The sequence below is a fragment of the Helobdella robusta genome (genome assembly GCF_000326865.2).
Source record: "Helobdella robusta unplaced genomic scaffold HELROscaffold_15, whole genome shotgun sequence".
Lineage (NCBI taxonomy): Eukaryota > Metazoa > Annelida > Clitellata > Rhynchobdellida > Glossiphoniidae > Helobdella > Helobdella robusta.
Window position 1 is genome coordinate 797384 of NW_008703839.1, and position 11919 is coordinate 809302.

Here is an 11919-nt window from a genome sequence, read left to right on the forward strand (position 1 = left end):
GTGTATCTTTTTAGAGCTGCAATGGAACCGCAAATAGACAGCACGTGCTTGTTGGTCTGCAATGCGTTACATAGAAGACACAGTGCATTCGAGGACTTACCCCATCTGGAGAGATTTGCATTTGTCGGAAGCTGTTGAATTAATGCTTTCCTGACGAATTTGAACAGAATCTCCGGCAGATCGGCTGTGAACTTTGACCATCGAGAAATATTTGTTGCCGAAACATGATCTTTGATTGACTTGAGAATCGTTCCTTGGCATTTCAGTGAGGACAGATGTGCGAGACCAGCGTCTTGCTGGACTGTTGATAGCTTTGAAAGTGTCGGCTTTATATCAGTTAAATTCGAAAGAATGTTGTCGACTTTGATGTAGCTGTTGTGAGATTCCATCCACAAACAATTTATTTTATTGTTGATGTGCGATTTCATGTAGTTGCGGAGTTTAACCCTCAACGCTTCAGTATAATGTTTCAGCGATCTCACATTTAGTCCCCCTAATTTATAAGGGAGCGAAGTGTACTCCGACACACTGCTGCTGACCGGTAAGGATAACCAGTCTCTTATTTATTCGGCGATCAACGGGTCCAAACTGCTCTCAATCCATGTCAACGGAAAATTATAGGTGCGGAGTTTGAAAGCCAACTGCGATGGAATATATCTGCGAACTATCTGCAGTTTCCATTGTGGTGTAGTATTTAATTTATTTATAATGGACAGCATATGTTTGAGTTTATCCATCAGACGTTTTTTGGCTTCAGCATTGCAATCTTCATAGTCGTATATTTTTCCCAAGTAAACGAAGTGGCCTTCTGCCTCAATCAGCAGAATTGGTTTATCAACGATGGTTAGTCGAAGAGAGAATTGTGCATATCTACCATTTCTTTTCCTCATGCCGAATGAATTGCATTTGTCTATCCTCATGCAAATCCCGGTTGCGCTACACCACGCCTGGTTTAAATCTATTAATTTTTGTGCGCTGTCGGTGCTATGATAGCAGTATCATCAGCAAACTGAAGCCAGGGTCTGTAGTGTAGATTGGCTGTAGGCTCCCACGTATAACCGCACTGCTGTCTCATCAGTGGGTTAAAACATAAGTTGAAAAGTAATGGGGAGACGGGATCGCCTTGAAGAACTCCTCGTCTTACTGGGATGGGAGAAGTTAAACTTTCGCAGCTAGACACGGTGATTGAATAATCGCTGTAGATATATTTAATTAGGTTGATTATCTGAAGCGGGATGTGGTGGTAGCTGAGAGTAGACGAGATAAGGCTGTGGCTAACTTCCCCAAATGCGTTGCGGAGATCCAACAAAGCAATATTGATGGTCCGTTGGTGCCTTTTCGCATCTTTAATCATATGGGTTAACATTTGGGTGTGTTCGGTTAGACCATCAACCTTCGAGTAAATCCCTTTTTAGATGTTTTTATTAATCGTTTTGTTAGTTTCGAGATATTGATATATTCTATTGTTTATTAGCGATGAGAAGATCTTGTAGAGTGTTGGTTGCAGAGTTATTGGTCAAAAATTTGACGGTTTGTCAGCGTCACCTTTCTTGTGGATTAATATGGTGAATCCATTTTTCCAGCACGTAGAAATCGTAGAGGTTGACCAGCACTGACTTAATAATTGTTGTAGAATAGTTCTGAGTATGGGACATTTTTTGAACGGGATAATCGAGATCTGGTCCAGGGGGCAGGGTGATGATCTCGTTCTGTATTTTCTGATTATTGACAAAATCTCGTTGTACCCGGGAGAGTCTGTGTTACATGGCTTAGACGGTGGTGGGAGCTGTTCTAACCAGCCTGGAAGCTGGTGTTTGTTATGGCTGTATTCATTTAGGACAGTGCTGAAGTAGTTATGGCAAGTTTTGGAATTGAACTGAGGACTCTGGTATTCAGCTGGTGTGAATAATTTTTTGCAATGCCACCAGAATCGATGTCTCAGCTGGGATGTTGTATCTTGTTTTTTTGCGTTAGCCGATTGTTTCGATGCCAATTTCGATTGCAGCAGTTTACTCACCGGTCCTATTTTGGCGTCGAAATGATGATTGTCGTGGCCCAGCAGTTTGAGGTGCTTCAATTCTTTTTTTAATAATCTAATTTGATGGTTATTATTGTTGTCAGATTCAACTTTATGCTTGATTGTGCCATCATTTTTAGCGAAATAGTTATATATCATGGTTTGAAATGCATCAGTGAAGTTGTTTAGATTGTCGAAATTTGGTAGAGTGTGTCGTTGCAGTTGGAAGTAGGTGTTGGCTTCTAACCATTGAGCGTGGTTTTTCGGGAGTTTGACTCCTGCAAGCGGCTTTGCGGTTTTGTCTGAACTTGGTGCCCAATTGTCTGTTTTAAGTAGCTGTTAAGTTATATTTGTTGAGAAAAACTGTTGTGTGTTTGCTGTTGTAGTTGAAAGATATTCTGGCGTGTCGTTTGTCAATAAAGGCTGTTGCATGATGTTTGTTGAAGTAGATTGTTGCATGGTGTCAGGTGCATTAATTTATTGCGAAGCGTTTGTTGAAGTTAATTGTTGACTGGTCTTTGTTGATGGAGGTTGTTGCTTGGCGTTTGGTAAAGTAACTTGTTGAATAACCTTTGTTGGCGGAGGCTGCTGCGAGGCGTTTGTTGAGGAAAATTGTTGCATGGTGTTTGCCGGAGAAGGTTGCTGCAATGCATGGTATTTGTTGGAGAAAATCGTTGTATGGCGTTTGCTGATTGAAACTGCAGTAGGGCGTTTGTTGGAGAAAATTCTTGCATGTTGTTTGTTGGAGAAGGTTGTTGTATGTCTTTTGTTAGAGGAACTTGTTGTGTGGCGTTATTTGCAGAAATTTGTTGTGTAGCGTTATTGAAGAATAATGTTGCATGGCGTTTGTTGAAGAAATTTGTTTCATGGTGTTTGTTGTAGAAAACTGTTTCATGGCGTTTGTTGGAGAGAACTGTTGCTTGACGCCACTTAAAAAATGATGTTGCGTGGCATTTGTTGAAGCAAGTTGTTGTATGGTGTTTGTTGGAGGAATTTGTGAAAGGAGTTGTTGCAAGGTGCTATTTGAAGAAGGTTGTTGTGTGGCGTTTGTTGAGGGAAACTGTTGCGTGGCGTTCTTTAAATGCGACCGCTGCTTGTCTCCTGGCGGCGTCGAGTCCAATTGTGGTGTTAAATTTGCCGTTTCGTTGCCGTTTTCTATTTCCACTGGCAGTTTGAGTCTCTTATGAATGGCACATGAGCGTTGGTGCATTTTTAGACACTTACGCCCCTTGCAGAACCTACCGCAACAACATTTAATTAGGTTATTATTGTCTGAATTTGTTGAATAATTATCCATAAAATTTGAATTGAAAATGTTTGAAGAAATATCAACGCTACTATCAGGAGGCGTGTGTACAGCAATAGAATCAAAGTTGACTGTATTTTTCGCTCAACGCCATTGGTGCCTACCAACACACTCAAACGATATGTTACAGAATGGACATTTTGTTGAATATACCAGTGAAACGTTTAAAGTTAAAATAAAACAGACAATTATGTAAAATTTAAGTTTCGTAAGTGGCAACATATTTCTTACAATTTAGCAAATATTTAAAACTAGTTTAATACTAATCTAAAACTTAAAACCAAAATTATGCTTAAAAATACAGCGAGCTGTAAATTTTCGACCAGCTCTCGTGCTTTCACGTAATAATAATAATAATAATAATAAAAATAATAATAATAATATAAACATTTATAAAGCGCCCATTCTCACAGCTGCTTCAGAGGCGCCCGGAGCTCGTGTTAAAAAGATGAGTGTTTAATCCCTTTTTGAAAAGACTCAACGAGGAACATTGTCTTAACTCAAAAGGTAACGCATTCCAGACATACGGAGCAGCGTAACGAAAATATATTGATAAAAATCACTGCAGGTTTGGCGTTAGCTAACGTTCAATTTAACTTTTCGATTTTTCTAACGGTTGATCCATATATATATATATATATATATATATATATATATATATATATATATATATATATATATATATATATATATATATATATATATATATATATATATATATATATATATATATATATATATATATATATATATATATATTCATTCAATTAAATTAAATTTTATTTAAACCAATCCAAAAGAGGAAATGATTCGGAAACCAAAAAAGAAAAATTCTTGTCTACTAGGCCAGTCCGGAATGTTGTAATTAAATTTTTTTATCGGCTTTTTTTGCGCTGTAAAAGAAATTGCTCTCTTTTTCAACATCGAATGATAAGGTGTTGTTACGGTAGGCGGAAAAAATTTGTTTGCATGCTTTCCAAAAGTTTTTTGATAGCTGAATTGAAACGTCGGATTGATCGGCCGATTTAACTGGACTGATTCGGCCTCGACTGATTTAGCTTGGACCTAATCAATTTGCTAACAACAATTATGTCATTGTTAAACGAATTGTTGTTGCGTCCAAAGATTTTCAAATTTTCCAATTTCTTCTTGGGTTGTTTAATAATGGAATTTTGATTTGTTGACTTTTTGGGTTTAATTGTTACAAACGTATTGGCAAAGTAGTTGTGTTTTGGAAAGTTGAGGTAAAATTGTTAATATTTTCAACATCATATAAGCCCACCCCACAAATTTCTGATAAAAATATGCATTAGCCTCAGTCTATTAACCTTGCGTTTTTGGCAGTTTAATACGTGGGTTTAGAATTGTTGATGAAGTAGTTGTGTGATGAAACTCCTGAAATTCGTTTTCTGATAATAAAAATAACAGTAACAATAACGACAACAATATTATTAACAGTAAAAATGATAACAACAACAACAACAACAACAATAATAATAATAATAATAATAAAATTGAACTAATTTCCCGCCTCACAATTTTGACGCTGTTGTTGCCACCTTAACAACTATCATTCATATTTTTTAAATTGTTCAAGTTTTTCGTTGTTAAAATTTTTCATTAGAATTTAATGTTCCTTTTTCATGTTGCCACAATGAAAGGTGTATTCAACTTGTCACTATAATGTTTTTTGAATTTGTTTGTGTTTTTCGAAGGCTTTCCTGGCAAAAGTTGTGGATAGTAGGTTGCCATTACTTGCATTCAACTTTTCTACTTGAGTCATGACAAATAAAATTATATAAGATAAATAAACGAGGCAAACATATGAACATGGATAAATTAATATAAAGTATTTGAAGTTAATGTACAATAATTAAAATTAAAATTAATCCAGAAATAATAATGCATGAAAATCAAAAACAGTAATTAATAATAATAAATATAAATAGAAAAATAAATAATTAAACATTAATTTAATGCAACATACATACAATTTAAACTATGAAAATACATACAATAATAGTAATAATAATATTTTTTAATAACTTCCTAATACCTTAATTAAAATTAAAATATTAAATTATTAATTAAACAGAATAGAAGAAAATAAATGAATTGTAATAATAAGTCAGTAATAAAAAAAAACATTAAACAAACAAAATTCAAAAGTTAATACGAGTATTTTTTATATAAAAAACCGTTGAAACGATACAATACGGTACATAAATTATATAGAAATAAATATACAAAATATATGAATATTTATAAAGCAAAGTTTGAGTAATTAATTTAAATTAAAAATAAAGTTATTTTATAAAAATAAACTTCTCTAGAGTTGTCTAAATTGCAATTAAATGATCAATTAATTAATTAACGAATAGTATACATACAGAGAGATTTGATGCAAATAAAATTGCGGTTGTACCGCTTAAACCATCTGAAATAGATCTATCTGCATCTGAATGAAATGTTTGTTAATAGAAATAAAGTTTCAATTTTGAACAGAATTAATTTTGTTGATGAAAATTAGCTAAGACAAATTGAATATATATATATATATATATATATATATATATATATATATATAGGATTAAGACTGTCAGAAAAGCAATTATTGATGAAAATCACAGCTTGGCGTTAGTTAACTTGGCGGAATTTATGATTTTGATGGTGGCAGTTGAAAAGCCACAAAATTAATGATTAAAAAGCTCAAAATTTTGTTTTCAGTCAAAAACGAATTAGACGCTGCACTCAAACGAAAGCTGCAGATATTACATCTGATTCAGATGTTAACTTGATACTTCCAGCGTTAAAGACCCGCCAGCAAGAATCCGATTTCAACTATCTCTCACGGCTATCTTGCTAGGAGAGAATCATTAAACCAGTAGAAGAATACATTCCTGCAAGCCAAGTGGCCCGTTAGTCAAAATTCACTGCCAAACTTCCAGAGGTTTTATTAAAATTTTTAAGGAAGGCTTTAATTCAACAGCTTCCTACAAATGCAAATCTAGCCAGGTGGGGTAAGTTTTCTAACGCGTTGCCAGCTTTGAAACGCGCTTCAAATAATTCAAATAAATAAAAATGGTTTGTCAAATTGTAGTTTCACAAATCGTCATGATAAAATATTATACTGTTTTGAAGTATGTTTTTCATTTTAGGATATGCATCTTTCGCCATAGCTATCTTTCGTTTGATATTCCCATTACATTAACAACCTGATTTAATCAGACTTCCGAAATAATTGAAGCTGTTAACTTGTTTCATCTGTTTATCATTAATGATTATTGAGCAGATCGGAACGGTTTTGAGTTTTCTGATAACCATGCACTCTGTTTTGTTGATGTTAATTTGCAAGCCTTTTCTTTCACTTTCAAAAACCAGTTTGGAAACAATTGTTTGCAGTTTTTCCATTGATTCCGCTATAAAAACTGTATGATATCTTACATCGTTTATATTCACGTCTTCAATGGATATTCCAGATAGATCTTAATCTTTCTCACTATAGAGGTTGTATAAGTCTGGAGAGAATGCACAGCCTTGCTTAACACCTTTCTTTATTTCGACAAAACTAGTCATCTTGTTGCCAACTTTCATTGCTGCTCGTGTTTTTTCCACCAATGTCCAAATTGTCCAATAATCCATAAGCTCAACTTTTTCACCCTATCAAAAGCTTTGGAGTAATCGAAACAACATATAAACTAAACTTTCTTCATTTCGATCGCTCGTTTACAGATATAAATAACAAATAGATGATATATCGCTTCTAGAACCATACTATCATGCTTTTGTACTTTTTCTAATATTTTGTAAATTACATGTGAAATTGTACAAATGAATAAATTTATACGATTATCACAAATTTCATATTTGAATCTGATCTGAATTAATGCAAAGATTCATGATTTTTCAAACTAATTTAAATGCTTGTTTTTGTTAAATTTTGCTATCTTTTCATTTATATCATTTTAAAACCTATTTTTTTCAATTTAAAATCCGCTTACTTATTTAATTTAAATGGTTTAAATGGGCATCATTAAAGGCATTTATAAAAACCGCCACGTTGTAATTGTGATTAACCTCGATTTAGCGGTTGCTTTTGATACTGTTAAAGGCACAATCTTTTTCAACCATCTTCGATCAGATTTTGAATTCGCAGCATATCAAATTTCGCCATACAACCAAATTGTAGTACCGTAGAATTTCGTTTTTGGTTAGATTTTCTTTGCATTTTTAATCTCTCTGCTAACGACATCAATAACCAACTTTTTGCACTTATATATCAATGTACTGAGATGGTCTTCTCCATATACCAGTTTCCTTGTCAAATCCTTTTCAACACAACTTTTAACTCACTGCACTTAACACATGCACTTTTGGTTTAAAACACTTTCTCTATATCAAATATCGTAAATCTTAAAATTTATTCATTTTATTTTTTTCTTTTTACAAACAGCAGTGGCAAGTCCTAGGTAGGTTAATGAATTAACAGGTCCTAGGTAGGTGAACAAATTAACATGTGTAAATATTTTTTTAGTTTTGATTACTCAAAAAACTGGCAGATAAGTTTTTTTAAACAGAATTTTTTTTAGAGTATTTACAAATTTTGTAAAAAAATTCTATCGCAATAATTGAACCAAAATAAAATTGGACAACGAGAAACGTCAGTCGTTAATAGATGTCTGATATCCAAAATTAAATTACGTTATCGGAATCATGGCCGACCAAACACAAATTTTTATCGAAATAAACACCTAAAATACAAATAGGCCACCGTGTCACATATGTAATCAAATTTTACTTCTTATTCATCATTGTTTTTCAACAGTAATGGCTGTTTTTGTTTATCTTGATTATAAATTACATTACATTAAATTAAATGAAATTTTACTTCCTTGCATGGATCAGTACAAAGACATGTCTTACATCTATTCTTGTCGTCCATGTAGCCACTGGAATCGCAAGTTGACGAACAAGTCAAAGTCGCGCATCGCAAAACTGTTGGTCATGATATATTATGAAAGAATTGTTTATTAAAGATTGAAAATGTTCCAATAATACAAAAAATTACTTATTTTTTAAGATAATTTTGTAAATAGGAAAAATTGCATTTTAAAAATTATAGACTGAATTAAATTTAACGATGGTTTCATCAAACCATATATATAGAATATATCATATATTGGAAGTTCCGTAATATCGATACATATACCATGTGACAGGGGGCCGTAATAATTTTATAATCGTTGATAATTTCGCCATCTTTTTTGAAAACAAACATGTTTTGTAGGTTTTGTGAGCAATGTTCATTCAATTATATAAATAGCTCGGAGGTTAAAAAATATTTATTAACGTACAAGTTGTCCCAGGATTACTTAGTTACTAATGCCGTTTGTTTTGTCTTTGTATTCAGATGTGGATATTTTCAGAAAGCTTAGAATTATATCCTAGTAAAATGTTCATCTATTTCATTATTAAAATAAATCATGATCAATCAATCAATCAAATTAATTTTTATAGTTAATAAATTCATGAACTAATAAAAAAGAGTTTTGGCTTGAACTCATAAATTGTAAAGTTTTGTGAAGTGAAAAACTATGAAATAAATTTTTTATTTACAAATAAATGACATTTTTAAAAAAGACGAAAAATTAGAAACTGTGCTTCAAATATCATTTAAAATTTCACAAAAACAAGAAAGAAATTGCATTTGTTAACATCATTTATTTATTATATTTCAACAAGACAAGAACAGGTTATAAAAAAAGAGTGGAGCTAAATGAGCCCAAATTTACCTAGATATATTTTTAACTCTTTGTTTACCCTTTTTTTGGATTACCAAGTACCGATCTAAGATTTTACCTTCAGTTTGTATAAAAGATGAAATTTTTATAGAAAGTGTGTACATTTTTAAGGTACAATTTTTTGTCAAATTTGGTTGAAACATTGACAAAAAATGCTTTGGCATGTATAGCCGATTGGGTGGTGTCAAAAGTGTACTCCAACATTGATTGTGAGGTATGCAGCGATAGCCTCATCACTAAATCCAGAAATGAGAATTGCAGTTGTCATCTGCTATCACTAAAAAATATGATTGTTTAATTCTACCTCTCTGTTAATGTTATTAAGGTTAGTAAACGATCTTACTATTATTTTTTATTTAACTGTAGATGCAATGATAAATTTCCTACATGAAAATAATGCGATCTAATATAATTTTTCTAAGGTCTGTGCAATGGCTAAGAAAATATTAAAGAAAATGGGAGCAAAGAGAACTGTTAAGTTTGAACTATCTGAAATATATTATGAATCATAGCCCACATATAATGGATCGGATAGATGATGGAATATATTGTCATTTGAATTATGTTATTGTTTTAATTGCAGAGCAATATTATCATTTACGACTTAACTGTTACAGAAGCACTATGAACGTTGAGTTGCAAAATATGAGGGAAGACAAAATTTTAGTATGTTAATATTATCTCCTGGATTATAACAACAAATCAAAGCTATTTGTTATATAATAGTATCTATGACATTTTGTTAAGAGTGTATTATATATTTCACGTTTTGCCATTTTTCTTTATGTTTTTTGTTCATTAGTTTGTATTTGTGTGAATTGTTTCTATTTATATAAAGTCAAGGTGATGTGAGAGTATTATATATTTTTTACTTTCTGCCTTTTTTATTTTTTCATTAGTTTGCATTTTGTACAAATTTTTTCCATTTATATGTGCATCCAAGGAGATATGTATATTTTGCACTCTTATTATTTTTTTTATTACGCATGTATTTTTATCAACATTACACATCATTCAATCAATCAATTAAAAATTAAATAAATTAACAAATAAATTAGTTTTTTTTCTACTTATCTTTTTCAAATTCTTATTTTTGATTATGATTTTTTAATAGTTTTGTTAAATGACTCATTCATTAATTGATTTTATTTCTACTGTTCATATGTGTAGAAAATGAAGTATGGGTAGCAGGGGCTGCTTTACACTGGTAGAGATTGTTTAATTAGTTTTTCATAACTGTCTTGTTTAATCTCATTTTGTCTCAAATAGTTAATCTAATTTAAAATTTCTATAATTTTATAACAATTTTTTCCACTGATTATGATCTCAGTCATTTATGTGTCTGAATTTATTAGTCATATTTTCTGTATTACTATTTTTATTTTATGTTTTGGTTTTCTTTATTTTGGTTGGTCATGTCTTTGTTTGTATTTTTGTAAATTGTTTCCATTTATTTTATTTATATGCAAGCAAGGTGATATAAGGGAAGAAGTAATTTAATTCTATTCAATTCAATTTTATTATATATATAATGTATGTATATTACATTTTCACGTTTTGACTTTCTTGATTTTTTTTTCATTAGTTTGTATAAATTGTTCTCATTTCCATCAAGATGACATGAGAGTATTATATATTTTGACTATATATATTTTTGACTATATATATATATATATATATATATATAAAATTGTTGTTTTGAATTTTAATTAGACATATTTAATATAATTTAATTGCATTATTTTAATATATAATAACTTAATTTTACCTTATTTAACTTCGTCTTAATTATTTAATTATCAATTTCATTTTCACGTTTATTCCTTTATTTAACCTTGTTTTAAATGTAAGTTTCATATGTTTTTTAAATCTTTTAAATTGTTTCACACCATTGTTAAAACCCAATATAATTTCAATATTTACTTTAATATTATTTTAATAATCTTAATTTAATTTCATCTTAAAATATTAAATCCAGCTCCGACGATGGCTAAATAGCCGAAACAGCGCTGTCAGCTGACACTTACAACATTAATTAAATTATGACATTAAATAAATACGAGTATAAAAATTTACGTCGTGTTGAAGTTATCTTTAAAAAACTACTAAATGCAGAATGGGCATATAAATTTAACGATATATGCATCAAAGAAAGCCTCGTTCCAAACTATATATATATATATATATATATAGTTTTATATATATATATTGCAGGGCTGGCAGTATATTTATATATACTGCCAGCCCTGCAGCCCTAATATATATTTATTATTTATATATATATTTATATTGCAGGGCTGGCAGTATATTTCACGTTTTGCCTTATATTTGTTTTTTATATCCTTTGGCTTCAAAATAGATCTTGATTCAGTTACAAACAATAACTTACACACACACACACACACACACACACATATATATATATATATATATATATATGTGTGTGTGTATGCGTATGTGTGTGTAAACAATTTGAATCAAAATTTTAACAACCTTCAAATAACCAATGATGATAAAATACCTATTGAAACATGGTTACAACAAACAGCAACTTCACAACGACACCGCGTCAAACTTCGTACCAACAATAAACTTATAAACCTTTTAAAAGCAAGCAACAAAGATAATAACCGTTTCATCAACCTTAGTACCCATAATCTAACTCAACAACAAATAGATTTTCTAAACTTGGGCCTAAATTGCCACTACATCAACAAACCGCGAAATATTGACAAACAGATAGAGGTAGAAAAACTAATGGAAAATATTTTACAGTTACAACAAAAACACAAAAT